This window comes from Sminthopsis crassicaudata, chromosome 3, assembly GCF_048593235.1.
Source record: "Sminthopsis crassicaudata isolate SCR6 chromosome 3, ASM4859323v1, whole genome shotgun sequence".
NCBI classification, from domain to species: Eukaryota; Metazoa; Chordata; class Mammalia; order Dasyuromorphia; family Dasyuridae; genus Sminthopsis; species Sminthopsis crassicaudata.
The window spans coordinates 411,316,151-411,329,566 of NC_133619.1; the positions used below are offsets into that span (position 1 = coordinate 411,316,151).

Consider the following 13,416-nt stretch of genomic DNA (forward strand, 5'->3'; position numbering starts at 1 on the left):
CCACTGCCATTCTCATGCAACAAATCTTTCTTGCTGAACTTATAATTTATCTTCTTTTTAAAAAAATAGTTTACTTGGTTTTATTGATCATTCCCCTACTTTAAAATTTATTTAGAGTAATTATTTAGAGGCATTTGAGAGATTTGGGAAAGATCTCAGGAAAGTTCATGCCTTTATTCCTCCATCTTGGTTCTGTCTCTCTATTCTGTAGTTCTACCAGACTTGGATTATTTTGTAGTTTATCTAATTTATATAATATCTTCATGTTTCATTATGTTCCACACTGCAACACATAGAAATCTAAGAATTCCTCTATTTGATTTGGATAATGATAACAGTTCTTTTAACAAGATTTGCTATTTCCAATTAACTAGTGAATTGGTATAAGGTGATATGCTACTGAATTAGAGGTCTGTGATTTCTGTGCTGACCATATTCAGGATTAAAAACCTAATTGAATTCATCTGACATTGTTCTTTTTTTTCCTTTTAAAAAAATACATAATTATCTTATTTAAGATCTACTTCTTTCTTGATTTCACCATGTGAAGGAAGAAAAAATATCCAATATTTTAGGTAGTTTATCACTTAGGTCCTTCTCTCTTTAAAGATTCAGGAAAAAACACATCCACAACATTCAGGGAACAAATATTATTCCAATCCTCAGTTCTCTCCAATAAGGCCCTGGAACATATTAAGTAAACTAAGCAAAACTCAAAAGGATTGCTACACTATGCAAATTAAATTTATAATTTATAGTGGTTGTGAACTTTGTCACAAAGACTGAAAAATATTTGAAGGTCTAAAGAAAAAGGATAACAATTAATTTGTCTAAAGAAGGCAGATGTTTTTCAGAATGCCAGAGTGGGTTAATGACAATACTCTTTTTAAAGAAAGTATCTATTTCTGATTTGACAAAGGTAATACTGATCCCCAAAATGTCCTAAATTAATGGGTGTTACAAATGTAGGAGAGGATCGGAAGATAATATAAAAGTAGTCTTAATATGATTAGTAACATGGGAAGAAAATAATAAATTCAATATGAACAATGTGATATGATAAAATTTAAAGAATACCTAAGAAAGGAGAAAAAAATTAATAAATTATTTACTGAGGAAACTGGACTAACGCAGTTTTGATTGTAACTATTTCAGCGGTGGTAAAATAATGGACAGTGGATTGCATGAAGGAGTACCCAGTTCAGAGATCAGGTTGACCTATTAAACTACAGATGGTACCTTGCTTATGGAGAAACAAGAATTTTATAAATAGGAATGTGCTTTGCTAAGATGATTGACTAATAAAAAAAAAGTTTATTAGAATGATATTTTAGGAACCTGGCTTCCTAACCTGGGCTACCCCAGCCAAGAGAGATCTTTTACTTCCAGATAAGAACCAGAAAACCTTTCCACCCAAAAGAAGTGGAAGCAGCATGGAATCAGGAAAAGAAATTGCATACTTATTTGAATCAGTCAACATAGGTACAGAATTTGAGAAAGTACAAGCTGAGATGAAGAAAGAACAAAGCCCATTGATCATGCTGGACAAGAAGCTATGGCAGTGTCTGCTTCAGGATCTTCTGGAGCTCCTCCAGAGTGAAGAGGTTCTGATGCACTTACAAGACATGCTAGTTGAGAGTTTTTTCAGTGGAGTTCCCCCCCAGAAGGTAGAGGGTGTGATGGGAAACACCCTAAGTAACCTGTAGGACCAGAGTGGACAACTTGTGGAGGAACTAGCAGGGGCATTCCTCTATCTCCTTGGAGCTCTGAATGCTCTGAGTGAAATCCAGTATGAGATCATGATCCAGTTGCTGAAGACAAAGGAAAAAATTCTGCCTCAGCAAGTAGAACTGGTGACAGAAATTCTGAAGAAAAACTTCAATAAGACCAAGGAGGCAACTTTCTCCCTTCCTTCAGAGCTTCTGTCCTTTGCCAAGGACAAGAGGGAGGAATCCACCTTCATATATGTTCTGTTGAAAAAGTGTGGATTGGAGATCTCAGGAGATAAATCCCAATTTACCTGGAACCCCAATGCTCTTTATTCACTTTGTGCACTGTATGGGAGTCTGGGGATGCTGCAAGTTCTCTCTAAAGACTGCTGACTCAGTCTCCTCTTTCCCAACCCTTTTGCTGTATCAAGTTACTGGAATGTACCTTCATTTTTCTAGAACTAAGGCTCAGCAAGCAAACTGTCCCCTAAGTTTGGCAGAGCATGATCCTTTGTGCTTACCCTCTGGATGCTTCCACCTTCTGGCAGAATCACAAATCATCTTGCTTTGACCAGCATCTGGGGTTCTCTGGGCTTTGACAAGCACCAGGCAAGTCCCCGTGTTCTGGACAGAAAGTCCTGCCATGAATCAGCCTTGTCTCATTATTGCTGTTACCCACCTTTGTTAGATCTATAGGTCATTGCATAGCCATAAATCTAAGTATTGATTTTCTCCACATAAAATGAGTCCTCCTCACCTCTACACCTCTCTAGCTTCCCCTCTTGCCTACAAGCCATTTTAAAATTAAATTTCCATTTGATCCCTGAAAAAAAAAGAATATTTTAGAAAGAATCTATAGATAACAAGATTTTGCTTCCAAACTCATTTTTTTACAATAAAAGATTAAGATAGAGCTTGAAATTTATTGTTGTTAGTTTTAATACCTAAGTGCATGTTTTATATGTTAAAAGAGTTTGGGGGGTATTGTTTTGCTTTATTTTATAGAATCTCAGATTTGTGGAGATATCTGTGATTGTCTCAACCAAGCTATGCTATAATAAAACAACTATTGTCAGAAGGGAAATCACTTCACAGTGTAGGTGCATTAGAATAATATTGTTAGGAAATGTTTTCATTAGGTCAAGCACAAATTTGCCATATTCCATATTCTATGGATTAATTGTGGTACCAAAGAGCCAAAGATTATTTCCTATTCCTCATGAGTGTCTTAAATACATCCTAACAACTACCATGTTACCTTCAACTTTTTCTTGTGTGAGAAGTATTTTGTAATTTTGTTCATCTAGTTTTTGGGTTTGTCTTGACCAGTATTCACCTAAATGTTTTATTTTGTCTATAGTTATTTTAAATAGAATTTATCTTTCTATCTCTTGATGATGGGTTTTGTCAGCAATATATAGAAATGCTGATGATTTCTGAGCATTTATTTTATATACTGCAACTCTGTTAAAGTCATTAATTGTTTGCAGTACTTGTTGGATTATTTTCTAGTATCCTCTCATCATCTCATATAAGATTCATATTATTTACAAAGTGAAAGTTTTATTTCCTCATTGCCTATTTTTATTTCTTTAATGTCTTTTTCTTTTCTTATTGCTTAATCCAACATTTCTATTAAAATGTTGATAATCACAGTGGTGATAATAGGAATCCTTGTCTCATCCTTGAACTTGTTTGGAATGATAATACCTTCTCTCCATAATATATTGCAGTTAGATTCAAATAGATACTGCTTATTATTATAAGGAAAGTTGATTTTAACCCTATAACCCCTAGTGTTTTGAATAAAAATTAGCTACTGCATTTTGTTAAAAGTTTTTTTTTTTCTGCATCTATTGTGATTATCATGTGATTTCTGTTGATTTTGTTAATATGTCAATTTTAACAATGGTTTTCCTGATATTAAACTAGCCCTGGATTCCTGGTATAAATCCCAATTGTCATAGCATATCATCCTGCTGTTAAGTTACTGTACTCTCTTTGCTAATTATTTTATTTAAAATTTTACATTAGCATTCATTGGGAAGATTGTTCTTTATTTTCTTTCTCTGTTTTGGCTCTCCCTGGTTAAGATATCAGTGACATATTTATTTCATAGGAATTTGGCAGAATTTCTTCTTTCCCTATTTTCCAAATAATTTACATAGTATTGTATCCCCAATTTATTAATCTTTTCTTTCTCTATTTTACTTGTGTAACTATTTAGAGATTTAAAATTTCCCTTAAGAAGAACTTTGGAGAGGAGCCAAGATGAAGGAGAGTACATATGCATGTATCTAAGCTCTCCCTTGCCCTCAGACTACTTTTTTTATGAAAAAAGCTTCAGAATTAGTGATTGACTGTCAAAACCAATGAATATTGGGAGTAAAACACATTTACCCAAAGAAGATAATCTCAAAATTTGCCAGAAAAGGTCTGTTTTTGCTCATAGGCAGGGTCAATTAGATTAAGCACAGCATTAGGCAAGTCGGCAGTGACAGCATGGGAAACAGCTCACACAGAGCAGACCAGAAGGAGATGGGGTGTGGTATCTACTGGTGGAAAATCTGTGGGGAGAACTCTACCACAATTCCAGCTACTATGCCCTGGCAGCAAGCCAATAGATCATTAGAGAAGTTATAAACACAAGACTACAACCCCAAAATACTAGAGTCTCTTTAGACCTGGCCATGCCCACACAGCACCAGGAGGGATTCAGCACAATCTTAGCTTGCTACTGCTAAGCACAGCACCGACATTGACTACAGCATAGATGCTAATCAAACTGCAGCCACTGATCCTAGCACCTGTTGTCTGTTGAGGAAGATTAGTAATATCACACTGCCCCAGAAGCAGACTGCATTTGTTGTTTTTTGTTTTTGTCTGTTTTGTTTTTTTTTTTTTTTTTTTTTTTTTTTTTTTGGTTTGTTTGTTTGTTTTTTGGTCAAAATGAGTAAAAAGGCAAAGCAAACTCTAACTATAGATAAGTTCTATACTGAAAGAGAGCAGACAGTTCCCTCATAGTGATTGGGGGTGAGGTTTAGTCATCTGGAAGGAATCAACAGCCTCTAGCTATGAGCACTCCTTTAGTTGAGGAGGGAGTAATGGAAAAGGGCCAAGGAATATATTTTTCCTCTGCACCCTAGCAGCTTTCTCTATACCAGAGGACTTGGATTAGATAATTCTAAGGCAAGGGGACTGGGCATCTCAGTTTCTTGTCTGTTTTATGCTAATATTCAAAGCTCTTTTTTATTATAGCTTTTTATTTATAAGATATATGTACAGTAAATTTTCAGCACTGACAATTGCAAAACCTTTTATTCCAACTTTTCTCCTCCTTCCTCCCACCCCTTCCCCCAGATGGCAGGTTGACCAATACATGTTAAGTATGTTAAATTATAAGTTAAATACAATATATGTATACATGTGCAAACAATTATTTTGCTGTAGAAAAAGAATGGGACTTTGAAATATTGTACAATTAGCCTGTGAAGTAAATGAAAAATGCAGGCAGACAAAAATAGAAGTATTGGGAATTCTATGTAGTGGTTCATAGTCATATCCCAGAGTTCTTTCACTGGGTGTAGCTGGTTCAGTTTATTACTGCTCTTTTGGAACTGATTTGGTTCATCTCATTATTGAAGAGTGCCACAACCATCAGAATTAATCATCATATAATATTGTTGTTGAAGTATATAATGATCTAGTCCTGCTCATTTCACTCAGCATCATTTCATGGAAGTCTCTCCAGGCCTTTCTGAAATCGTCCTGCTGGTCATTTCTTACAGAACAATAATATTCCATAACATTCATACACCACAATTTATTCAGCCATTATCCAATTGATGGACATCCACTCACTTTCCAGTTTCTGGCCACTACAAAGAGGGCTGCCACAAACATTCTTGCACATACAGGTCCCTTTCTCTTCTTTAAAATATCTTTGGGATATAAGCCCAGTAGTAACACTGCTGGATCAAAGGGTAAGCACAGTTTTATAGCTTTTTGCATAGTTCCAAATTGCTCTCCAGAATAGTTGGGTCCATTCACAACTCCATCAACAATGCATCAGTGTCCCACTTTTCCCACATCCCCTCCAACATTTGTCATTATCTTTTCCTGTCATCTTAGCCAATCTGACAGGTATGTAGTGGTGTCTCAGAGTTGTCTTAATTTGCATTTATCTGATTACTAATGACTTGGAGCATCTTTTCATATGACTAGAAATAGTTTCAATTTCTTCATCTGAGAATTGTCTGTTCATATCCTTTGACCATTTATCCATTGGAGAATAACTTGATTTCTTATAAAATAGAGTCAATTATCTATATATTTTGGAAATGAAGCCTTTATCAGAATTTTTGACTGTAAAAACATGTTCCCGGGTTTATTGCTTAACTTTTATCTTGTCTCCATTAGTTTTGTTTGTACAAAAAAATCTTCAATTTGATAAAATTAAAGTTTTCTATTTTGTGATCAATATTAATCTCTAGTTCTTTCTTCTTTGGTCATAAATTTCTTCCTCTTCCCCAGTTTCTGTGAGGTAAACTATCCTATGTTCTTCTAATTTATTGATAATCTCATTCTTTATGCCTAGATCATGATCCCGTTTTGATCTTATCTTGGTGTACGGTGTTAAGTGTGGGTCAATGCCTAGTTTCTGCCATATTAATTTCCAATTTTCCCAGCAATTTTAGGTTATTAGTGTTATGGTTATTCTGTCCTTTGGACCTAACCTATTCCACCGATCAGTGAGTCTACTTCTTAATCAATACCAAATGGTTTTGGTAACTGGTGCTTTATAATATAATTTGCGATCTGGTACAACTAGGCCACCTTCTTTGATTTTTTTTTTTTTAATTCCTTTGAAATTTTTGACCTCTTATTTTTAAATATGAACTTTGTTGTTATTTTTTTCTAGGTCATTAAAATATTTTTGGTGGAGTCTGATTGATATAGTGCTAAATAAATAGATTATTTTAGGTAGTATTGTCATCTTTATTATATTTGTTCACCCAATCCAAGAGCATTTAATATTTTTCTTATAGTTTAGATCTGACTTTATTTGTGTGGAAAGTGTTTTGTAGTTTTTTTTTTTTTTTTTTCATGTATTTTCTTATTTTCCCTTGGCAGATAGATTCCTAAATATTTTATTTATCTGTAGTTACTTTAAATAGAATTTCTCTTTGTAACTGTAACTGTAGTATTTTGTTACTGATATATAAGAATGCTGATGATTTATTTGGGTTTATTTTGTATCCTGCAACTTTGCTAAATGTGTGGATTATTTCTAATAACTTTTTAGTAGAATCTCTGGGGTTCTCTAAGCATATCATCATATCATCAGCAAAGAGTGATAATTTGGTTTCCTCATTACCTACTCTAATTCCTTTCATTTCTTTCTCAACTCTTATTGACAAAGCTAGCATTTCTTTTTTTTTTTTTAATTTTAATGTTAATTGTTTTCATTTGCCTGATATATGTATGGGTAATTTTCCAACATTGACAATTGACAAACTTTTCTTTCTATTTTTTCCCATCCTTTCCCCCCTCCCAGATGGCAGGTTGACCAATACATGTTAAATATGTTAAAGTATAAATTAAATACAATATATGTATACATGTCCAAACAGTAGTTTTGCTGTACAAAAAGAATCAGACTTTGAAATACCATACAATTAGCCTATGGAGGAAATCCAAAATCCAGGCTGACAAAAATAGAGGGATTGGGATTTCTATGCAGTGGTTCATAGTCATCTCCCAGAGTTCTTTTGCTAGGTGTAGCTGCTTCAGTTCATTAATGCTCTATTGGAACTGATTTGGTTTATCTCCTTGTTGAAAATAGCCACATACATCAGAATTGATCATCATATATTATTATTTTTTGAACTATACAAAGATCTCCTGGTCCTGCTCATTTCACTCAGCATCAGTTCATGGAAGTCTCTCCAGGCCTTTCTGAAATCATCCTGTTGGTCATTTCTTACAGAAAAATTATATTCATATACCACAATTTATTCAGCCAATCTCCAATTGATGAGCATCCACATAGTTTCCAGTTTCTGGCCACTATAAAGAGGGCTGCCACAAACATTCTTGCACATACAGGTCCCTTTCCCTTCTTTAAGATATCTTTGGGATATAAGCCCAGTAGTAACACTGCTGGGTAAAAGAGTATGAAACTTTGTGAGCATAGTTCCAAATTGCTCTCCAGAATGGCTGGTTGTATTCACAATTCTGGGGATTTTTTCCTTAGGGAGTTGATTAATAGCTTGGTCTATTTCTTTTTCTGGAATGGGACTATTTAAGCAATTTACTTCCTCATCTGTTAATCTGGGAAGCCTATATTTTTGGAGATATTCATCCATTTCACTTAGGTTATCAAATTTATTGGCATAAAGTTGGGCCAAATAACTCATTATTGCTCTAATTTCTTCTTCATTGGTGGAAAGTTCCCCATTTTCATTTTTAAGACTAACAATTTGATTTTCTTCATTCGTTTTTCTAATCAGATTTACCAAAAGTTTATCTATTTTATTGGCTTTTTCCTAAAATTAACTTAGTTTTATTTATTAATTCAATAGTTGTTTTTTTTTATTTTAAGTATCATTAATTTCTCCTTTTAATTTTAGAATTTCAAGTTTAGTATTTGATTGGGGGGGGGTTAATTTGGTATTTTTCTAGATTTTTAAGTTACAAGCCCAATTCATTGAACTTCTTTTTCTCTATTTCATTCAAGTAAGCCTCTAATGTCATAAAATTTCCCCTTATTATTGCTTTGGCTGCATCCCACAAATTTTGGTATAATGTCTCACCATTGTCATTATCTTGAGTGAAATTATTAATTGTGTCTATAATTTGTTATTTCACCCAATCATTCTTTAAGATGAGATTATTTAATTTCCAATTACTTTTTGGTCTATTTACCCATGACTTTTTGTTTAATGTAGCTTTTATTGCATCATGATCTGAAAAGAAAGCATTCACTATTTCTGCCTTCCTGCATTTAATTTTGAGGTCTTTATGTCCTAATACATGGTCAATTTTTGTGTAGGTTCCATGAACTCCTGAGGAAAAAAAAAATATACTCCTTTCTGTTGCCATTCAGTTTTCTTCAAAGATCTATCATACCTAATTTTACTAATATTCTATTTACCTCTTTGATTTCTTTCTAATTTTTTTTTTGTTATTTGATTTATATAATTCCGAGAGTGCAAAGTTGAGATCTCCCACTATTATTGTTTTGCTCTCTATTTCTTCTTGCAACTCTCTTAACTTCTCCTTTAGGAAGTTAGATGCTATATCATTTGGTGCATAGATGTTTAGTCTTGGTATTGCTTCATTGTCTATGGTATCCTTAAGCAAGACATAGTTTCCTTCCTTATCTCTCTTAATTAGATCAATTAATTAGATCACCTGAAGCATAATAGATTCTGTTCCAGCCTTTTACCTTTATTTTGTTTGTATCTCCATGCTTTAAATGTGTTTCCTGTAAATAACATGTTGTAGGGTTCTGACTTTTGATCCAGTCTTCTATCCACCTTCACTTTATGGGAGAGTTCATTTCATTCACATTTGCAGTTTAAATGACTAATTCTGTAATTACTGCCATCATATTATCCCCAGATTATGCTTTTCTTTTTCTTTTTCTTGCCCCCTATTTCCCAGTATTAAACTTATTGGACTCACTTGTGTCACGCTGCTCTCGCTCTTCAGGATCTCTCCCTCCTCCCTTTGAATCTCTTCCCCTTTCCTGTATCCTTCCCTTATTACTCTTTTCATTTTCCCTTTTCCTCTACTACTTTTTAATGAAATGAGAGAAGAATCTCTGTAAAACAAATATTTCAATTATTTTCTCTTTGAACCAACTCTGATGAGAGTAAGATTCACATAATGTTCCTCCCCCTCTCTAAGTTCCCTCAGATTTGATAAGTTTTCTTTGCCTCTTTGTGGGATGTAGTTTCCCTCTTTTTAATCTCCCTTTTCCCTTTTTCTGACACAATCCCCTTTCCATTTTAACTTCCCTTTTTTATGTTATATCAGTAAAATTAATTTATACATGTGGTCTTTATGTATATCCACAACAGAAATATAATTCTCCAGAGTTCTTTTTATCTTTTTTCTGCTTCTCTTGAATCCTATGTTTGGAGATTAATTTTTTTTTGTTTATGTCTGTTTTTTTCCTTAGAAATAAATGGAATCCATCTGTTTCATTAAATATCCATCTTCTTCCATGAACAAAAATCCTCAGTTTAGCTGGGCACTTTATTCTTGGCTGCATTCCAAATTATTTTGCCTTTTGGAATATCATATTCCAGGCCCTTTGATCTTTTAATGTGGAGACAGCCAAATCTTGAGTGACCCTTATTGTGGCACCTATGTATTTGAATTGTTTATTTTCTGGCTGCTTATAATATTTTTCCCCCTTAGTCTGATAGTTCTAGAATTTGGCCACAAAATTCCTTAGATTTTTTTTTTTTGTTTTGTTTTTTGTTTTTGTTTTGTTTTTGTTTTTTTTTTAGGGTCTTTTTCAGAAGGTGTTTGATGAATTCTTTCAATGGCATTCCTCTTTGATGATTTCCTGTAAAATAGTATCTAGGCTCTTTTTTCATCATAATTTTTGGGAAGTCCAATAATCATCACATTATCTCTCCTAGATCTATTATCCATGTCTGTTGTTTTTCCATGTAGATATTTAATGCTTTTTTCTAATATTTTTCATTTTTTTGATTTTGCTTGATTGATTCTTGATGTCTCAATGAATCATTAATTTTATTTGTTCAATTCTGATTTTTTTTCTTGCATTTCAATAGTTTTATTGAAAGGACACTTTTTTAGTACTAGAACATAATGCTACTTTGTTAGGTTACTTCAGCCAACTTTAGTTTATATTGATGAATTGGAAAGGAAATTCTTCAATGAATCAGGTGTTTAAGGAGTAACTGAAGAGTGCATCTGCAAAGTGCTTTACAAAATGAAGCATAAGACATGAGACATACAGTGTTTCTTTGGTTTCTCTTTAAAGGTCCCCCCCCCCCAGTTTTAATTTTTCCACAACATGATGTCAAAGGGAAATTTGAACTAGTTACAGCTATTGTGGAAGTTAAGCTATATATTGCATTGATTATATGCTTTCCCAACCATATATGTGTGTGTATGTGTGTGTGTGTGTGTATGTGTGTGTGTGTATGTCAATTTAGATTCATTAACCTACAACTAGCTTTTAATGCTCCAACTACCACATAATATTTCTATTAAATTGCTACTTATTTGAATCTGGATAGGCAAATCACTTTAGACTAAGTTGAACTGTTACAGGAGCATTATAATAATAACATACCCCATATGTATTGTTTTTAAAAATAAAGCTATATATACTAACAATTCAGCTTTATGCCAACAAAAATCCTTATTTAAAAGTTCTGGAGTCTTAGTGTTGGCATACATTGCTTTAGAAGGGCTCAGCTGAGGTTTCAGATTGGTAGATTATGAGATATAATTTTATAATAAAAACATTTTTCTTAATGGCTAGATATTTAGATAAAAATCATTCTGTATAAAACTTTGTATATCATATCACTGTTGAAGATTACTTAAAATTTAACATATCAGCATACAACTGTGATAGAATTTTATAAATCAAATTTAAATAATATGCCAAACAAAAATAAATCTTTAGAATTATTGGATTATCTAGTTGTATAAGGTTTTAACAAGGTTGTTTATACTGCCTTAAAGACTAGTAACCCTGACTATACTAAACTGCACCATATCATATTTCTGAAGTTGATCTGTTTTGATGTGAAGTTGTATCACAATTCAAATAACCTTACTCAATCATACCTTGCCATCAATATTACCAATAAACAATATAATGATCCAGATCCTACTAGATTGGATCAATATTAACTATCAATTCACATTATAGTCTCCCATCCTTATTCTACATTAAGTTTTCCTATTTAAGTTTTAGTTTTTATAAACATGCTGCAAAGAAGATCATAATTTAGGCCTGAACACATTTCCAACTGCAGAACACATAATCAATTTCCATCTATAGCCTGTTTTCTCTTCAAGTCTGAAAACATCAATGCGAACCTAGTTGCTATGTTTCAGGCTTCACAGTTTAAATTCATTCTAATACTGGAGCGTCCACAATTCTGATGTGAAGTGAGCCTTCAAAATAGCCGAATTTCTTCACCATGAGAATCCTACTATTAAGAACCCGTTCCAGGGATTGTTTGAAGATGAGTGATTTTGAAATAACTATGTTTCAACTGACATGCAGTATACCCAGACACAATCCACTTCAACTTCTGAACATTTGGTTTAGAACACTTGTTTGATGAGTATTCACTTTGCTACAAGTTCCTGCCAGAAGGTCAGATCTCTGCCATTTATCTTGGAATGTTTCTGAAGACATTCTACTCCTTCTGTCAATTCTATAAATTTCTGTGCTTGAATCTCCAGTGTAATTATAGACAAGGCCAATACAGATGGTTTTGCTTTAGAAAACATAATCCTACAGTGGCATGCCTTAAGCTGAGCTTCCAGTCTTTCAAAAGTCAGGTTTCAAATGGTAAATTTTCATGAATGAGTGAATAGTAAAGCTATATAAACTGAAAGGCAGTAGTAGCTTTGACTTTCCAACACACCTTTTCTAATACAATCTTTTCCATTCTCATAAGGTCAGAAATTGTGAATTTGAATTGGCTTATTTGAATCAAATCAGAGGTTAATGGAACATTTCTCTCTTCCTCTGTTGATTTCACAGCCAGATAGAAGCAACTTAATCCCACACACCCAAGATGTTTGGGCTGTACCTTCATTTTGGATAGAAATCTTTACAGTAAATTCACAGCTAGAGAAAAAGTCTCTGTGTCAAAACCAAAGAACTGAGTTAGGCTAAGAAGGTCTTTCACTTTGAAGTCTCTTAGTCTTGCAGTCACCTGAAGGCCATTATCATGAGCAGATTCAATTAGTCTCAAGCCACAGATCTTTGGCTGATATCTGGATTCCTGTTCCAACAGAACATTCAGCTGGTGAAGCAGTTTCTGAGCTTCTGTTGTTACTAGTGCCTCTATCATCTTGAGCTTCTCTTGGCGGCTCTTCCTCTATAGTAGGCCTATTCCCCCAGAGCCTGTCCTTTCCTCACCCTGAAAAATTAGTTCAAAAGTCCCAGAAGGTGGGAACTATATTGGGGAGAGGAGAGTGGTCCAGGGGAGAGATGCTGGTTGGGGCTTCTAGCAACAGTTCCAACGAGCTGAGAATGATGCCAGTCCCAGGCCACAGAGTGCTGAGGTTCAGTTCTGACTTTTAATGAGTTATTTTGTTCATAAGTTTTTACTTTTTTTTGTATATGTCCAATTGAGTTTTAAATAAATTGTTTTGCTCTATAGAGTTTTTTTCTATTTCACTTTTTTTTTTTTTGTGAGCTATTTTTTTTTTTTTCCAATTCAGAAATTCTACTTTCGTGGGAGTTCTTTATCTTTTCCAATTCATATTTCAGGAAGTTGTTACTCTCTTGAATAGCTTCTCTTTCCTTTCCCCATTTTTCTTCTAGCTCTCTTCTAGTCTCTTCTAGGAGAGCTTTGTGTGATGTGGGCTAGGTTACATCTGGAGACTGTTTGCTATTAGTACCCTCAGGGTTGATAATCTGCTCTCTTTCTGTATAAAAACTATTTATTGTCATTTTGATTTTTTTACT

General features: G+C 33.8%; 1 pseudogene; it reads right to left on the reverse strand.

The window, feature by feature from the left end:
* Positions 1-11,926: 11,926 nt before the first annotated feature.
* Positions 11,927-12,796, reverse strand: LOC141559618 (cyclin-G1 pseudogene; annotated as a pseudogene).
* Positions 12,797-13,416: the final 620 nt, after the last annotated feature.